General features: G+C 37.2%; 1 long non-coding RNA gene across 1 annotated transcript in view; it reads right to left on the reverse strand.

Moving 5' to 3' along the window:
* The window catches only part of LOC115271227, a 75378-nt gene that overhangs the window by 42212 nt on the left and 14339 nt on the right, over positions 1 to 18827 (reverse strand). The window contains exon 2 of the long non-coding RNA XR_003899832.1: positions 4827 to 4890. This is a non-coding gene — a long non-coding RNA (uncharacterized LOC115271227). The remainder of the gene's footprint in view (positions 1 to 4826; positions 4891 to 18827) is intronic.

Below are 18827 nucleotides of genomic sequence, written 5' to 3' on the forward strand. Positions count from 1 at the left end.
CAAACACGAGTACAAAGCTAGCAACGAATGGACAACTCTATGCCATGTTAGCATGGTGGGAAAGGCTTTGCAATCATACACAGATTCAAGACATGCCTCCTATCAGCCCAATTTTCTTCCCCAACGGAGATTCCAGCTTGAGGGTCAAATTTCATTGGTTTGCGATTCCTGTTTTGTCCCCAAGGATCTGGGGCCTGTACAGGCATTACATTGAAATTGGACATTCTCTTTTCTTTTCTGAATGGATGCTGGGAACTTTAGTGAGAATTTTTAACCACGTAATAATGAAAGCTCTGGCCTTCTCTTATAGTAGAACGGAATGGGTTTTATTTCCTGCCCTTGATTTAGGGTGATAGCAGCAAAACATTTTCACGTCTTTTGTAAAACACAATATATAAATGGTCACATATTTAAATAATCTCAGAGAAGGATCTATTTAATGCTAATTTCAGAAAAAAAAGGTAGTCTACTGGACATAATATAACGACCAAAATAGAACAATACCCATTTTATACAAAGCTTTGTTATTTGCTAGGAAGACGGCATTAGAGGTCTCACTGCTGAAAAAATACAATGTGCTCCACTATTATATTTCTTATTAGTAATACTATGATTTACAGAATTTCATCCCCTTTACCCTTCTCATCAGCAAGGCCTTGTCTACATGGAAAAGTTGTACCAATTTAATTAAATTGGTTTAGAAACTGATTTAGTTAAATCAGTGCAATCCCTTGTGTGGAATTCTTATTTTGGTTTAAGAGTGCCTTGTATCAATTGATCAATAAATATAATGCCTCTTTAAACCTTACAAGGCCCAAACGTGATAGTCCTTGGATTATTTTATCTATTTGATGAAATGTCTGTCAAAAGTATTCATATACATAATGTAAAATGGTTTTTTTTAGGGCCATGGTAGACAGAAGGGAAAGTACACGATAAGAATATTTAACACAGGACATAAAAATCAAACAGTCCCTGATTTATACACATCCATCTTCCTGTTTTGCTTGAAAAGTGATTAACTGCCCTAAGTCAAAGTATTTTTCTCTCCACTAAACTCTATCATCATTTTTTTTTTTCAAAAACAGGTGACTTGCACTCAAGGAACACAAGTTCTCTACAGGGCAAGCCCTAGTATCTGCACTAATCTCTGCAAAGGGAGCAGGAGCAGCTGGAACCATGGCCCCCGTCCCTGCTGGGCTGGCTGCAGAAATGAGCACATACTGCACCCTCTTTAAGGTGCATGCTGGAGCTCTGGAAGATATAGGCAGGGTCTCTTTCATCTCCTGAAGGGGTATGGCTGTATGCCAGAATTAAATCCTAAAAATCTAAAGTTTAGTATGGAGACTAAGTTTTGAGTTTGATTATGAACAAATGGGGTATGGTGGTCCCTATTGTTAACTTCTGCCATCATCATTAGCACAAGTTCGCTCAGATGGCAATCTGTATCTAGGAGAGACCTGGGACGGACTGAAATAACAAGGTTATTACAGGTCAGGATTCAGGTACATTGACAGAACTGTGGGAGGACCCAGAACTAGAATTCTTGGGGTGCTGCAAGTCAATACTGAGGTTCTTGGGCAGAGCTTTGTCTGAAATCTAACAATGGAAGAGTAGGAGTGCTCCAGGTTAGAACTGAGGTGACAATGTAGGACAATGTATGCATAAGAAAGGATATCACATTCCCACACAAAGCTCAATACTAAACAATAATACTATGTATCTACCTAAGCAGCGTGATGCAATATTTATTCCAAAGAGTCATAAGGAGAAATATTTTTTAAATAGTTTGTTTCTGTACAGTAGCAGAATATCAACAAATTTCAACTATTTAGGATGAGCTAATCCTAGAGAAAATTAGTACCGTATTTAATACTTGATATTTTATCAATCTGTAAATTAAAATCAAGTTTTAAAGCCTTGTTGTTAATGGAATTAAAGCACCATCACTCTTTTCTAAGTGTCTGTAGCGTGTAGTCACAGTCCATTAGGAGAACATGTTAGCATTGTTCATAACAGGATGTGAATGAAATAATCATGTAATCAGGACTATTTCAACATCAATAAAGCTTTAGAGTGATTATTCTGTATAGCCGTAACACAATACCTTTTTGCACAGTTTCCCTGATCAGATTAAAATGATGATGAATTCCTCGATGGCCCAAGTGTGCTCCAAGGAAAGCTAGAAGGTTGTACAGTTAACTCCCAGGGTGTAACTCTAAACCATACAACCTACTACCTCAACCCGGATGCACACAGCTTCCAACGGTGACCATAAAGTCTTCTTCACATCTTCAGCATCTCTTTCAAATATGGCAGCCACATATCTATGTGCTCCCTACTGGGTGGATTTTGAAAATGTTAAATATAGTTAACTCTATTTTCAGTCATGTTCCATTTTTAACATTATAATGAAAATACATATTTGTCTATTTTGAGGGCACTGCTAGCAATCTGTTTCATCCAGTTCTTTTCTTTTTAAGAAAAAACTTGTAAAGGGATGATGCGAATCCAGCTATATTTCTAAAAGAACTCACTGTGGTCACTTAGTGTCTTGTAAAATAAAAATCAAGTAGACATCCAAATTTAGTTATTTCCTTTGACCACATGCTATTTGCATTTAACATTGTGTAATGTTATGTATTTATTTAAAACTAGTATACTCTAGCCTTGCTCTGTGAAAAATATTTAAGTTCCTTAAATATGAGTATAGATTTTTAATCTGATTTTAAGACAAGTGTGCTTTAAAAAAATCAAATGGAACAAAATGATTTAATACACTAAATAAGGCACATGAGAACAAAAGCATAACAGAAATAAACAAAAAAGTCCAAAATCCACTTTTACTTGAAGCAATCACTTAGACATCTGATTTTCAAATATCACCAAGTAGCTTGTCATGTAATCTTTTGCCAGATCACCAGAGTGACACAGACCCATAGAAGCGAGCTTGTGCAGTATACTTTACCACAAGATCGGATCTACGGGTTTATGCCAATTGGCACCATCAGCTAGCATCTCCCATTTTAAATGAAATGTGGAATACTTATGGAATAACTTGTGAAGCATTTATAATTATGATAATAAAAGAGTACAATATTTAAATCAACTGTAAAAATATATCATCCAACGATTGGCATACAGAAAATAACTTTGCTACTTTTTTAAAAAAGAGAAAAAAACAAAAAAAAACCTACAATATTTGACAGGTTTACTGTCTAATCTTTTTATCCATAATCAGAGTAAACATTATTTTGCATAAACTTTGCAACATTGGTGCATCCAAAATTCGCTGTGACTTCCATAGGAGTTTTGCATGCCCAAAGAATGCAGGATTAGGTCCCATAATTCGATGTGAAATAATATGAACAACATATGTTTGGCTTCTATGCTTGAATATGAAATGTACTACTAACCAAGAATGAAAATCAACCCACTGTATCTGAAAATCCATCATGTATGAGAGCTGGGCTCCAACATATAACACTACAAAGACTGGCTAGAGATTTCATCATATTACAATGCTCACAGAACTAGATTATTAAGCAAAGCATATAAAAATCAAACCCCAGAAATTAGTTTATATATTTTGTTCACTAAAATTCCAAACAATATTGCTTCCTGGTAAAACTTCAGGATTAATTCATAAACCAAATTCGCCCTTATTTTCACTGACCCAAATTATGGTGCCTTATCCAAATAGGCCCTTTGTAGAAATATTTAGTAACTCAACAGGTGAGACAGACAGACACATTTTTATAATCTAAATATTTTACATGAATGTAATTTCATCTCAATATTTTAAAGATCAGTATATGATAAATGAGTGTAATTCTAAAACAGCATAACTACAAATGTATTTTTAAAATATTGGCAGCAGAGGTTCACCTGTTAAAATAACTGCTGTAGAGATGATTTGGTTTTAGCAGGTTGTTGAAAATATGCAGCTGAAAATCTGTATCTGAACTAGATTTCAATATCCGCCTTAAATTAAAGGCCCAACTCTGTAGTCTTTAATCTGGCAAAACTTTCATTTAAGAGAGTGAGAGTACTGCTAGCATAGGGATACTGGATCAGGCCCATACTCTGTTCAGTATCTGGAAAACTGCAGCAAATACTTCTAGTTTGATAATGACAACAATGATCTAATGCCTGTGAATGACCATTGTGTTTTTGAATAATTTAGTGGATTAAATTTTAGAACATCTATGATATGTTACTTGTTTTTTTGTAATTGTTTAAACAAATTATTTTCCAGAAATGCATGTTTTAAACTTGCTATGATTTTATGTACATGTGTGCATTCAAGAGTAATAAAACTTTATACATGCTTTCTGCTGAAGCAAAAGGGTTAACATATCTTGTCATAAAAGCCAATCCCTATGCCTAGAATATTTATATTATCAAAAGCATGGATACTGACTGCTTACATCTCTTACTGATTGATTCTAATGGATGCTATAGGAGAGTACTTTTCAGATATTTCCATTTCTAGGAATGACGGAGAGGTATTTAACATTTCATTAAAAAAAACACACATTGGTCACTACATTTCAAATATATTGTAAAAGATCTAAATTATATATTGATTTTTCAGTTTAGTCTAAAGCTGCATAGAAAAAAGTATAAACGTAACCAGTAGTGCACTATTCCCAACAGAAAACAATCAAAGAAAAAAGTTTAATAGATATCTGTACATTAGTATTTCCAGTGTTCAGCTTTGTTTATTTATATATACACATGTATAAACTATATATATATATATATATATATATAAACTATTTATCTTATATATGTAAAAATGTTTAAGAAGATCACTTTATTACCTTCAGTGATTTCTGGTATAACCAACTTCTTCATTTTTCATTTCCGTTTTAATTTTTCCTTGCACTAAAACAAGAAAACGATTAAGAAAGAAATAATGAGAAGGTCTATTCTGTGAAAGTATTTTTAGAACATGAAATATGCAAAAGGATAGTAACCATAATTTTAAAGATCTAAAACCAACGCCCCTCTGAAGGCCACTGGCAAAATATGCAGTGAGCCACACACACTTAGGCAAAGTGACTGTGTCATTTGTATTTTTCTCTTTTTTTTTCTAATTTTTAAAATTGTATTAACAATTCCAAAAATAGAAGTGCACACTTGCTAGAAAATAAAAAAGGTTTGCTTAAAGATGCTTATCTGATTTTAATTTAACATGGAACTTAATATAAAAATATTGGAGAAAGTTAAGTTCAATTACACTTACAATAATTTTTAAAAGATACTTTTGGAAAACCTCAGAAAAATATATGATTTGATTGCTATGCTTTAATTTACAATAGAATTATGTTCTTTTAAGAAAATGCAAGAATAGATTTTCCACTATACGAATATGCATTATTGATATATGTAGTTATTTTTATGCAAGTATTGGTGGGAAATCACAATAAATTTGTTCTTTTTAATATAGGTGAATAGAGCTATATCTTTCCTATACATAAATGATCTCAATTTAGTAATTTCCCACAATTCACTGCAAAGCAACAAAAATATAAAGTAGCACAATTCAGCAGGTAGTCTTAGAGCAGCTATCCAACTGGCAATCTATAAATTGTGAAATACATGTTTAAACTTCACTAAATATATTTTGTAAAGCCATAAGATGGTTATAAAGTTTGTATAAGAAAAGAAACAAAAAATTACAGTTTTTTAAAATAAGAAAATCAAAGTTTTCAATGAAAGCACATTTTATGTCTCAAAGTATTTTCTGTCCAGGGACTTATAACTTTTTAATATAGAATTCAAAAGAATAGACAAAGACTGAAAAAATTCATACTGAAAATATATAAAAAATATTGATTTGGACAACACTTTCATTGTTTGCCAGGTAAAATGAATTTTATTAAAAATTGTTCCAATTGCCTAGCAATTTATTTCCAAAGACAGACAAAATGATTAAGAAACAATTGATCTGCTGACACAGCACTGTGCTTTAAACTTACAGTAACTTTGTATGCACTTCTCACAAAAATATTGAATGGGTATCTTAAGCACTGTTTCAACTATTCATGGACAAGTGCTGATTTACCAAACATCCTAAAATAGGCACGGTTACTAGCAGCAAACCAGGCTTGCTGCATGAAACTTCAAATAATGTGCCTTTTATTCCTGTGCTTATTACACTGAATTCTTTGTAATGGATTTAAACACAAATTGTAAGATAGTATGTGAACCAACTCAATCATAACTTTGCTCTAATATACTGCTTACAAGAGTGATCTTCTCCTACAGCTTTAACTTTTTCCACCTCCACCCCCCTCTCTTTAGGAATTGAAAGCATGAGTCACACTATATAAAAAAAGAATGGACTTTCCGTAGCAACCAGCTCCAAATACCCATTTTCTTACAGATAACCAAAGCTTATACTGAATACATATAACCATTAAAATCTTTGAGTAACTTCAGTGCTTAGCTAAGATAAAATGTGCCAACTACTTATTTATATAGTTTCTGTTTTTTCCTGTTTGTTTACTTTTCTATTTTTAGCAGTATTAGATCAAACACAGTGAAACAAAAAGTTAGTAAAAAAAAAAAAAGGTGTGATTGGTTGACTACGGTAAATTTAATACACAAGGACTCAGTTTCAAAATAACATGTTTAAAAAGGAAAAAAAGAAAAGAAAAGAAAAATAAGCTATACCTGATATGAAAGGTACGTTTTCACCCACTGCCAAATATTGCTATTTAAGCAATAATAAAATAAAATACAGATTTTTTTGGTAAGTAAAAGAAACAATCGCTTAGGCTCATTTAGTTATATTGTTTTAAGAAGCTCTAACACATCCTGATGTCTCTGTAGTTAAACATGCCAGTTTTTTTTTTTTTTTTGAAGCAGGAGATTCACATTTTTCCCATCACTCTTGTATCTAAGACAAACTCAGATTTGTTTCTTCTTAGGCTCCTGTTATTTCTCGGAATAGGACCAGGATGCCTGTCTTCTTTTTCGTTCTTCTCGGAATTCCAAGCACAAAGCACTGCGCAAAAGCTGCACCAATCCTTGTTGCAAGTGCCTGCACAGTGATAGAGGTGGAAGAGACCAGAAAATTCATCTAGCCCCTGTGCTGATTTTATAAATGGGGATTGCACAAATCTGCCGAAGCAAAGGGGTGAAAAGGCAGGGTGCCAGTTTGCTACACTATGCTGCAATGATCTCATGTTCAGTGCTGTCGCCCCGTTTGCCCAGTTCAAACGCCTGTTCATTAAACAGTAAGAACTTTTATTCTTCAGACAGTCAAAAAGATTGTTATAAACCACAGTTCAGCAATAAAAAAAAATAGAACCTATAGTTTTAAAATTCTATGAAGTCTAAATATTCTGTATATACATCTATCTATCTATATCTCTATATATTTTTCCCTAGTTAGAGATAAGCAGCAGAGTTTATCAGGCGTGAAAGGGACAGCCTCCTGGTGGTGTGCCAAAAAAGCCAGAATAAAGGCAAAGTTGTGCTTCAAAGCTCAATCGCTTGCTGAGTCTGGCTAAAGTCAAGTATTAAGATCCACCATTTTCTGAGCCATGTAAGAAAAGAGGAAAAAAGTCAGAACGGGTACTGCTTTCCAAGTCTCCGTTGGCACCATCACAAAATCTCAGCCGTAAGGTCACATGATTCTCTGCCAAATGTGGAGTGCATTCCCATAAACCATTCTGCTGATACTGCGAAGGCAGCTATTGTCTAGTTTATACCCAAAGTTCAGCCCACTCTTCATTGAATTAGCTGAAAAACGCATCACCTTTGGGGGTTGGGAGCCATGGAAACGTCTACCTGGCAGGCTGCCCACTTTTTCTGCCCATCAACCAGAGATGGAATTGTGCTGCCTAATGTAATGATGACTAGGAATGTGAAGAGTCGTCCAAAGTGAATCTGATTCTTGTGAAGCCTGCTTCATTTGCACAGCAAACTCTGGCTTCTTGTCGTAAAAAAAAAAAAAAAAAAGCCTTTCTACTAAATGTAGCAATTAAAGGTCTAGTAAACATGCCTACTCTGCAACTTTACTTTATAAACACACCCAAATGGTTCCCAAACTAAAAGAGTTACTAGAATGCAAGTTTTCTGATTTAAAGCAGCACACTTTCCCCCCCACAAATTAAAGCAACATTCCCTGGATATTTTTTTCTCCTAAAGATATAAAACACAGTATACAGTAGATCTCACAGCTCTTCTTTTCCCCCCTTTATTACTTCCTGATTTTATCTAACACAAATTATATATGTGCACAGCAATACCCCCGAGTAACAGTGGGGATTCAATATTGCTGAAATCTTTCTCAAAGCAGTCTCCCGAGGCAGCTAGCTGTATTTCCAACAGCATGAATACCTTCACCTTAGCCCTGTTAGCTTCACTACTGACTAGGACAGCTGGTGTGCAAGTTTGCAAACCCATACATTTGAGAACTGCACTGTCCCCTTTCCTAAATACAGATCAGATTGATAAAAAATACAAGGTATGAAATAGACAAGCATTTGATATAGTTCCCCAGCTTCAAATCTATAATTTCTATTCTGCCCATCTATTGTTCTAATGTAAAATGTCACAAGACTGCCAAATAAAAATGCCAACAATGATACACTTCTACAGGACATAAAATAGGCTAGTCAAGAGAGCTTATCTGGAGTTCAATGTTGTGAACAAACTAACAGAAATCAAATCAATTCTCCTACCTCAGTTTCAGGAATTGCTGCAATATAAATGTTAAAATATAGTAACGTCCATAGTTTCTACATTAATAAAAGGGAGGTGGGGATGAACCTCCAAACTTACTATTAATAATTAATATTTGTACATAGCACCATAGTTGTGCCTAGCACTTTACATAATAAGTAAGGCAGGATCCCTGCCCGAAAGAGTTTATAATCTAAACTGATTAGGACATGGCAGGGCAATGTGGGAGGTAGCAGACAAGGAACAGGGAGAGGGAAAACACAGTAAGGTAACGGGGTTGTAAGGATGGTAGGGTATTATCTTAATTCTCTTCTTTTCATAGGTGCTGGAACTAGGGGGGTGGGCGGGATGCTACCATGCCCCCTGACTTGAAGTGGTTCTATCAGATACAGGGTTTACAGTTTGGTTCAATGGATCTCAGCACCCCTACTATACACATTGCTCCAGCACCCCTGGTTGTTTTTGTTTTATAATTACACTTTTAATTTCATTTTATTTACTTTAAGGATACCAGAGGTTCATTATATGAGGGATTGTGGGAAGGGGGTTTGATGAGGGATTTGAAGGAGGACAGGATGGTTATGTTGTGGAGAAAAGGATCAGGAAGGACATTCCAGGCTCTGTGGGCAGCATGGGAGATGTCATGGAAGTCCTTGAGGGCAGAAGGAAGGTAATAGAGGTGGAACTGGAGGAGAGAAAGGTCTGAACAGAAAAATGGCGGGCAGCCAGTGCTGAGAGGAAGCAGAACAGTACCAGTCAAGAACGTGAGGATGAGGGCTTTGAAACAGATGCTGAAGGGGATATGGAAGGATTCATGAAAAGGGCTGATAGGTCTAGCTAGGGCAGTGGGAGAGGAAGAGGAGTTTAATGACAGAATGGAGGAGACTGAGGGGGTTGTCAGGAAGGCCAGAAAGAAGGTGAGAGTAGTTCAAGCAGAAAATTATCAAGGCAGGGAGGATGATCGTCATAGTAGGATGAACAGGAAAAGATGGATTTTGGATATGTTGCAAAGGAAGAAATGACTGAATGGAAGGGTCAAAGGACAGAGATTCCACAAATCCCAACCATCTGACCTTAAGGAAGCAGGAATAAAGACCCCAATCAAATGGTCTCTCTTTGCCACCCCTCCCCACTCCCGATCAGACCTGTCACATTGTGTAAAACACGTATCAAATGTACACATACACATGCACTCCCACCCACTGTATGCTTTCACTCACCGTATATAGGGTTTGTAACGGTGAATGTTAGGGTTAAAACTGAAACCTCACGTTATTTCTTTGAATTTCTATAATAATAAAGGAACACTGATCCAAAGTGTTGGGGTCCCCCTCCTCCCCCCACAAACTACAAGAACACAAATAACATTAAATAGCAGTTTACCCTGTGACAGTGAGCAGAACTCAACTCCTCATAAATCTCCCCCATTCCCCTAAACCACCCCACCACATACATCAACCATCTTCCCTCCACAGAAAATAAAGGCACCTTACAGTGTGCCCAGCTTGGTGAACAGATCAGGGCTATTTTAGTACTGAGAGATGAGCGGATCTTGTTCCAGAGCTAAGGGCCCCTTAAAAAGAACAGTTCCCTCTCTTTTCCACCATTCCGTACTAGGATGGCATCTGGACCCTCCTGTGGTAGTGCAGTTATTCCTCATAAGCTTTCTCAAAAAATTCCACATTAGAATGAAATTTCACATGCTTGGTCTCAGCCCAAAGATAACCTTTTTGAAAGGTTAAGGAAAAGCCTTACCCATATCTAGTTATTAGTAGGGAAAAATACCCTTTATCTTTTTAAAAACTCTCCAGTCGAGGGCCTCTGAACACACAGTAAAAAGTCCCCACTTCACTGTGTGACCTTGGGCAAGTTATGCAGCTTCTTTGTGCCTCAACTGTTAAAATGGGCATGATGGTACCCTGTTTCATAACATTCTTTGAGCTTTCCCAATGCAAACTAGTCTATCAGCCTAAGTACTATTATTTCAGATTTTCAGACTCACAAATAATTCAAGAACAGTTGATCCAGTCAACTTAAAGTGTGACTGTAACCTAAAGAGTAATTCTGTGAAAAAGACAGCTTGGGCTTCCATGTTTATTGTGTCTCAGTGACTTTCACATCTAATTTATTCTTGTGATAAATCTAAATATCTTTTTTCTTAACTGCCAGTGCTTCAAACTCAGCTAGGAATATGAAAGTGAAGCTGGGGTCTTACACATCATTAGCCATAAAGATTCTGTTGGCCAAATTACATCCTCAGTAACAATGTCTTCAAATTAAGCCCTTTGTTAGACCAGTGCCACCCCGCTGACCTGCAGTGCAGTTACACAGGTGTAACTAATAGTTTAATTTGAAGACAGACACTGTTGCCCAGCTAAAACTGATAAAGGGCAAATTCTGGCATGTAAAATGGTGTTGATGTGTGGGAAAAGAGCTTAAATTTCAGACCACAGTGGCAGTTTTGCAGTGTTTGAAAATAATACACAAAACAAAATATATTTTTACTTATAAACTGAGCTAATTTGAGCTGGAGTCTTTGAGAGATAATCAACATGTGAATCCACACAACCATTTTTAGAGTCACTTGTCTGGGTAGAAGAGCACTTTCATATGAGGCAAGTCCTCAATGAGGACACTTTTGTCCCTGCATGCCAGACGACTGGTAAAGATCTAGATGAGTGCCCTACCCATTACACAATGTGGTGATGTCACAAAGGGTGAAAAATAGTATGCACCGATGTGTGTGGTCTTGTCCATGCCTGAGCAGGCAGCCATGGCATGGAGGCAGGGGGAAGGACCATGACTTTGAACAGCAGAACTTTATTCCTGCTACCCCAAACATAGGTAAGAAAATGGTGGTGATGGGGAAGCTTGATTGTGCTGGGGATTCCAGTGATAGTAAAGCTCGAGGTAGCTATCCATCATCTGGGCACCTGCAGAGCTACTGGAGTCCCAACCAGGATTGTAGAAACCCATAGAGACTCCCCTCCTTCTGAGAAGGAGAAAGATGGGAGCCTCTCTCTGAATCATGACAACTTTTATATACACCATCTTCGCAGTGCATGGTACTTTACGAAAGGAAATTAAAAACCTTTGCTCTGCAGAACACAGCACTGGTATACTGGGGAGACAGAGGTGACTGTAAAATGTATGCAAAATGTGAAAGAGTGACTTTGAAGGCTCTGAAATCAGCAAGGTAACCTTTTTTTTTAACATCTTGCCCCCTCTATTTTCTCTTCAAATGGATGTATGCCTTCCCATCTTTCTATGGTTTTTAAGGTTAGTACCACATAATTAAATCCTCCAGCTACAGCTAAACAGGCAGGAGACTCCTTGTTAAGCGTCTGTATCATTATTCATCATAAATAATATTCATTGTGAATTAAAGCCTTTTCCTGATCTTGAAACATTCGAGAGCAGACAAGCTTTTAAACAAATTTATTTGTCATCCAAATTTCAGTCTATGGGCTACTTGCAAACCCTTGCAAGTTTTGTTTTGGCTATTCAGAATTCAGGTGGGGTCTGATTGGTCACCTGAGTCTCCTGTCAATTTCCTTGTAGGAGGAATCAGACTGTTTAACAGAACAGCAGCAAATAATAATGTATAGAAAATACTTTTGGTCACGCAAGAATAATCTTGTTCACAGACAAATATGGGCATTTGTCTGAAGAACAGCCATTCCCCTAAGGCACATGAGAACAAAATATGGGTATTAATGAAGAAAAGGAGGCAAACATGGTCAAATCAGTCAACCACCTAAATTGAAATGAACCTTCCCAAACGCCGTTTTACAATGTTTTAAAAGTTCTACTTTACAGCAAATAGAGGTGCCCTTTTTGTTCTTTGCAATGAGCTGCAATTGTTGCAGGAGAAGCAGCTCTCCATTGAGTATGGAATAGCTGCAGTGCCATAACATCACCGAGGTGGAACAAACAGCAAGTTTTCCTCTACTTTGCTTCTCTCAAAAACCTGGGCTACTAGGGATAATCCTTTAGATACAAAAGAGTGATGTTATTTCAGCAGAAATAGGAGATCACATCAGAGGAGTGCTCTGGACAGAGGAGTGCTATGTTGTCATAAAATATTGAACCAAATGGATGATGAGAACATAAGAATGGACATACTGGGTCAGACTAATGGTCCATCCAGCCCAGTAGCCTGTCTTCTGACAGTGGCCAGTGCCAGGTGCTTCAGATGGAATGAACAGAACAAGACAATTATTGAGTGATCCATCTCATGTCATCCAGTTCCAGCTTCTGGCAGTCAGAGGTTTAGGAACACCCAAAGCATGGGGTTACATCTCTGACCATCTTGGCTAATAGCCATTGATGGGCCTATCCTCCATGAACTTATCTAATTCTTTTCTGAACCCAGTTATACTTTTGAATTTCACAACAGCCCCCAGCAAAGAGTTCCACAGGTTGATTGCACTGTGTGAAGTACTTCCTTTTGTTTGTTTTAAAACTGCAGCCAGTTAATTTCACTGGGTGACCCCTGGTTCTTGTGTTATGTGAAAGGATAAATAACACTTCCCTATTCTCTTTCTCCACCCATTCATGATTCTAAAGACCTCTATCATATCCCCCCTTAGTCGTCTCTTTTCTAAACTGAACAATCCCAGTCTTTTTAATCTCTCCTCATATGGAAGCTGTTCCATACCCCTAATCATTTTGGTTGCCCTTCTCTGTACTTTTTCCAATTCTAATACATCTTTTTTGAGAAAAGGTGACCAGAACGGCACTCAGTATTCAAGGCACTCAGTATTCAAATCTCTCCCATTTCTTTTGGATCTATGTGCAGATTTATACCCTGGATTCCATTTATAACAAACACTTTGAGGCCTGACAACAACACTTGAGGTCTTCAGTTAGACCTACATACATCATGCACCAATGAGGATGCTAGGTGCCTTTGAGCTACCTGTCAAATTCTACCTTCAAATATGTGCAAACGTCATCCACTGAGTTAAATTGCACACCCCTCCAAAGAATTTGGCCCTGGTAAGCTGTGGATCTACTGGGATTCTGCCATTTTTTCTCATGCTTGAGTATCTTCTGCATTACTGGTGACAGCTGGTCTTACAAGTAGTGTGGCTGAAGGTGGAGTGGGCAAGTTTAACTCATGGTTTATAATTATGCTATTGTTTGTAGTCAATCAGTTCTAAATTACTACAGAGCCTTGCTGAACTATCACTCAAAATCATTCTCATCTGACTAAAACATTTAGGGATGTCTGGTTTTATCAATTTCCTCCCACATCTCAGGTAAATCAGAAATCCAAATACCAACTCTAGGATTCAGGGATTTCATGTGCATTTCTCAGACTCCATAGAGAATTAGACACACAATCAATGAGTGAATTTCACTATCTATACAGTGATATAGTGATTTTTTTCATTTTTTACAAGTACTATTGACTTCAATTTTATATTTAGCAAATTCTTCATTTAATATATAGAACATGGATAATGTAATACTAAGATAACAAGTATTCTTCATTTAATGGAACGTTGTATACATTGTATTGCTGGGCTATGTGCCTGTGTGATTTTAATCAGCAGTAGGTTACAAGCAATAAGTTATATATACAGTCTAATAAATAAAATGAATGATAAAATTTCTTAAATATTACTTTTCACCCATAGATCTCAAAGCACTTTACAAAAATAAGCAGGTACTGTATCACTATAATTATTTCATAGAAGGGAAAACGAAGCATGAAGAGGTGAAATGACTCAACCAATATCATGCAACATGTCAGTAGCAGAGGCAAGAACTAGCTGTAAGTGCTATCTTCAAGATGAGATCTAAATGATGCTGAGCACTTGTGAACATCAAACACCTCATAATACTTTTTTGTAAGATTAAAAGCATGAGCCCCAAAGTCCTAGCTAAAATTCCAACCCAGATAATTACATCTCACCTACTGAAGATTCATGTTGTGGTTGCAATCAGGCATAGTATTTTTTTCAGTTCTTGTCCTACGCAATTTTATAGTATTGCAGTACACAGTTGAGCTGCCACATTTCGGTCCACTGATGGCTCATATTTCAGCAGTATATGTGCCATACAGTCAATATAGTTATGAAATTTAAATACTATATGTAAAATGCGTTAAGATCCTCCAGGACAAAAACTGAAGAAAAATCCCATAGTCAATGGCATCTCCACAGTGAATATTTGCTTGTGCACATGTGCATAAAAACACACCCTGGTTTAGGACAAAGTAGAAAAAAAAAAAAACAGTATCCAATTGCAAATACAACACAAATTTGAGTAGCTCGTACAATATTTAATTACCTGAGCTGGAATACTGTCTGGTCAGGATATTGGGGTTAACGGCTCTCATCTTACAAAGTGTCATGGGATCTCTAATGTCCACAAGTGGTCTGAAATACAGTGTATCTATTGAGATATATATTCCTGTTGCTATATGCTGTGTATGCATGACTTGGGCTGCTAGATGTTATAGTCATAAAAATGAATAATAATGATACTAATAATACACATTATTTATATATAATAGGTTGAAAATAAAGATTACATTTATCAAAACAAATACATGAAGTCAGTAATCCCACTGATTTAATAAGGAGACTTGTATTGACATGGCTTTTGATTTTAACTAAATTTCAAGATATTACATACATGTGCTATTGGGAAAGAACATTGTGAGTTTGGCATTATCGAATTGTTTTCCTGATGGGATGATAGAACCTTATTACAGCTTACAGTGTAGCTGAAAACATACTTGCGCTTAAGTGAGAGTTTCATTTCACTCTTGACAACTAACACAAAGCCACAGATTTGGACAAAGTGAGACACATATTATAAATAACCATATAACGATTAGTTGAAGATCTTGAAAGATGTTGAACTGTGAAATGAATGCAGCTATCACAACTTGTTCAGTTATTAATTTAAAATTTTTTTGCACTCAGTTACTCAACACTTGAATTGAATAAGAGTGATTTCAGAAGACTGAGATGTGTCATATTTATAAGAGGTATTTTTTTCCTTTGTAGGAGTAATCTGAACACCTTTATTTCCCATTATAAGAGTACCTCAGCCCTTCAGTGAGATCTCTTTTTCATGATAGAGGACAAGTGAGTGTTGAGTTAGATAGTAAGTTCTTTGGGGCAGTGAACGTCTTTTTCATAGAATCATAGAAATGTAGGTCTGCAAAGGTCCTCAAGAGGCCATCTAGTCCAGCTGCCTAAGCTGAGGTGGGATCAAGTATAACTAGACCAGGGATCGGCAACCTTCGGCCCGCTAAGCCCCCTGGCAGGCCGGGCCAGTTTGTTTACCTGTCGCGTCCGCAGGTTCGGCCAATCGCGGCTCCCACTGGACGCGGTTTGCCGTTCCAGGCCAATGCGGGCAGCGGAAAGCGGCGTGGGCCAAGGGATGAACTAGACCATCCCTGACAGCTGTTTGTCTAACTTGTTCTTAAAAATCTCCAATGACAGGTATTCCACAACCTTCCTTACTTTGTGTTTGTACAAGACCTAGCACAGTGGGATCCTGTTCTGTATGAATGAGACTCCTAAATATTACCACAATATAAATAAAATAGTTAACAATAATAATAATAATAATGTTTAACATGGTCTTTGTTTTAACTAAGAATTGTCCAACATGGTTGGCCTGAACAAGGTGTGCTCTCACCATCACTGGAGAGATCCTGATCCCATGATTAGGTTGGGTCTCTTACTCCAGGGGCTTAAGGGGTGGGAGCTCTACAGAAATGTGCACTCGAACAGGGTGACTCTTTGGGTTTTACTGCACTAGAACTTGAACTTGAATTAATGGGTGATGAATGGCATTTTATCCTAATTTCTTTGGCGGAAGCAAGATCCCCATGACATGGTGATTTCAAAGGGTTGGTAACCTAGTCATAAGAGGTGGGATCTCCTGTAGAGGATACTCTCCCCTTCTCCTCTTCATAACCCTTCCAGTATGACAGGCAAATAAACGGTCTGAATTGTTTAATCAACAAACACATTATTTTCCTTTTGTTAAGGGATGGAGTCATATTTGCTTAAATACCTGCCTCATGAAAAGGTGTTTTCCTAAAACACTGTGGTAACCACTACTTGTAGTCTAAGCACCAAATCACAACCAAAACACAGCAAGCAGATTTCTGGAATGCCCATCTGGATAGCTTTTATCATACAGGAAAGAAATAAAATGCAGCATTTACAGAACAGTTCAGTTTGATGAAAAGTACAGAGATAGAATCTAGAAAACCTATTATCAAGTGGCTTATGTCAGCCATGTGAGTGTGAATTAGAAGGAAACATTCATAGAAGTGTGACTCTTCTAGAAAAAGTACATTAATGCAGTATATATAACTCATGGTGCTATGCACAAAGTATGAAGTATGCATAGAGCAGCAGAGTTGAACAAGTCTAAAGAGGGTATCCTTTTTTGCTGAGTTCCATCCTGTCAAGTCACCTGTCCTTCCCTGCTGCCGAAGATGCTTGGATGTGAGGGATTGTCATGGGGTGCTGCTCTTCAGCATGTCCCCTTGTGGCCTTGCACATGTGTTGCACTCAACCACCCCTCTGGTTCTTTCAGTCATTTACTATATCAGATTAATTCAAACATATACCTCCCTTGCAGGTTCTGGTTTATGCACATATTCTAAAGAGGGCAAATCACGTATTAGTTGCTCAACTTCATGCCCACTCTGGGTCCATGTAAGAATCCTGCATGGCGTCCTCCCCCTATTTAGGAGGCCCCATCCCTCCTCCTTGGCTAAGTGGGGACCCCTGCTACTTAAACCGTGACTCAAGCACTGACCTACCAAAACCAGAATCTGCTCTTGATGTCATGTTGAAAGAATCACAATGAAAATGTAAATCAAATTCCACATAGCAGCCCCACAGATTTCAGAGAAGGTCATATTGTGGATACATGCCACTGAAACTGCTGTCTCCTTGTCTGAGTGAACTCTAAGACAATCAGACACAGGCACACCAGTTGGTTGATAACCATGGGCACCAGGTTTGTATAATTTTGGGTGGTGCCCAGAACTGGTCCAAGCAAAGCCATCCCGTCCATAGGACGGACCGGGGCAACTGCCCTGGGCCCTACGCTTTGGGGGGCCCCCCGCTTCAGGGGGACCCAGGGTCCAAGGCGGCCTGTAGGGTTAGTGGGGGGCCTGGCGCTGGCAGAAGAAGCCTTTATTTTTTGTTGAAGTAGTCTCTTCAGTTTGCTGTTCAGTATCTTTTTCCTCTATCGCTTTCTAACTTGTATCTGATTATTTTTAGAGGCTTTGCAGTTCTTAGATTGTTTATATTTTTAAGCCTTTTGCTTATTCCATATACTGAACATAGTTTTATTTTCCTGCGTAATCACATATATCTCTGTTTCCCTTTTTACCATTAATACTAGTTTGGGTGAATTTTGAGTGCAGTTTTTCCAAGTATCTCTTCAATATTGCTTACTTCTACAATAAACTGTAATAGATTTATCATAGGATAGCATTCCTACCCAAATATAGTGGGGAATTTCAGTATTTCCCAAAGTGAAGATTCTCTAAAATTAAATTGTATTATTGCTTCTTCTTCTCTAATAAACATGATACTACAAATAATTATAATCTAAAAATATTATTTCTAGAAACCCGGTTCTCTTTTTGTTCCACTAAATATGTATATTAATAAAATCAAGTCAAATATTCTGACCTTTTCATAGATTATCTCTTTAACTATTTTGTGATGTACATTTTCTAATTGTCCTAGAGGTGTATAGCAACTTTCCTGGATCCAATGACAACCCTTTATTATCCTTAACTTCCTGATGTCTTTGCAATGTCAGACAAAATTTCTAGATCATATCTCTTGGCAGATTTGCATCAATATTGTCCTTTTCTGTGATGTTATTTTGCATATCCACAAGCATACCCAGTTAATGTATGAAAGAATTTAAGAGCTCAACAACATTTCTAAAAGTGTCATATTGTGAAAGTAATGCATTAAGCAATATCTGTAAGTTACATTGCTTAATGCTCTGCTAGAAGATACTCATATGCATCCGAAGAAGTGGGCTGTAGCCCACGAAAGCTTATGCTCTAATAAATTTGTTAGTCTTTAAGGTGCCACAAGTACTCCTGTTCTTTT

Source organism: Terrapene carolina, unplaced genomic scaffold (genome assembly GCF_002925995.2).
Source record: "Terrapene carolina triunguis isolate 2854851 unplaced genomic scaffold, T_m_triunguis-2.0 Scaffold38, whole genome shotgun sequence".
Classification (NCBI taxonomy): domain Eukaryota; kingdom Metazoa; phylum Chordata; order Testudines; family Emydidae; genus Terrapene; species Terrapene triunguis.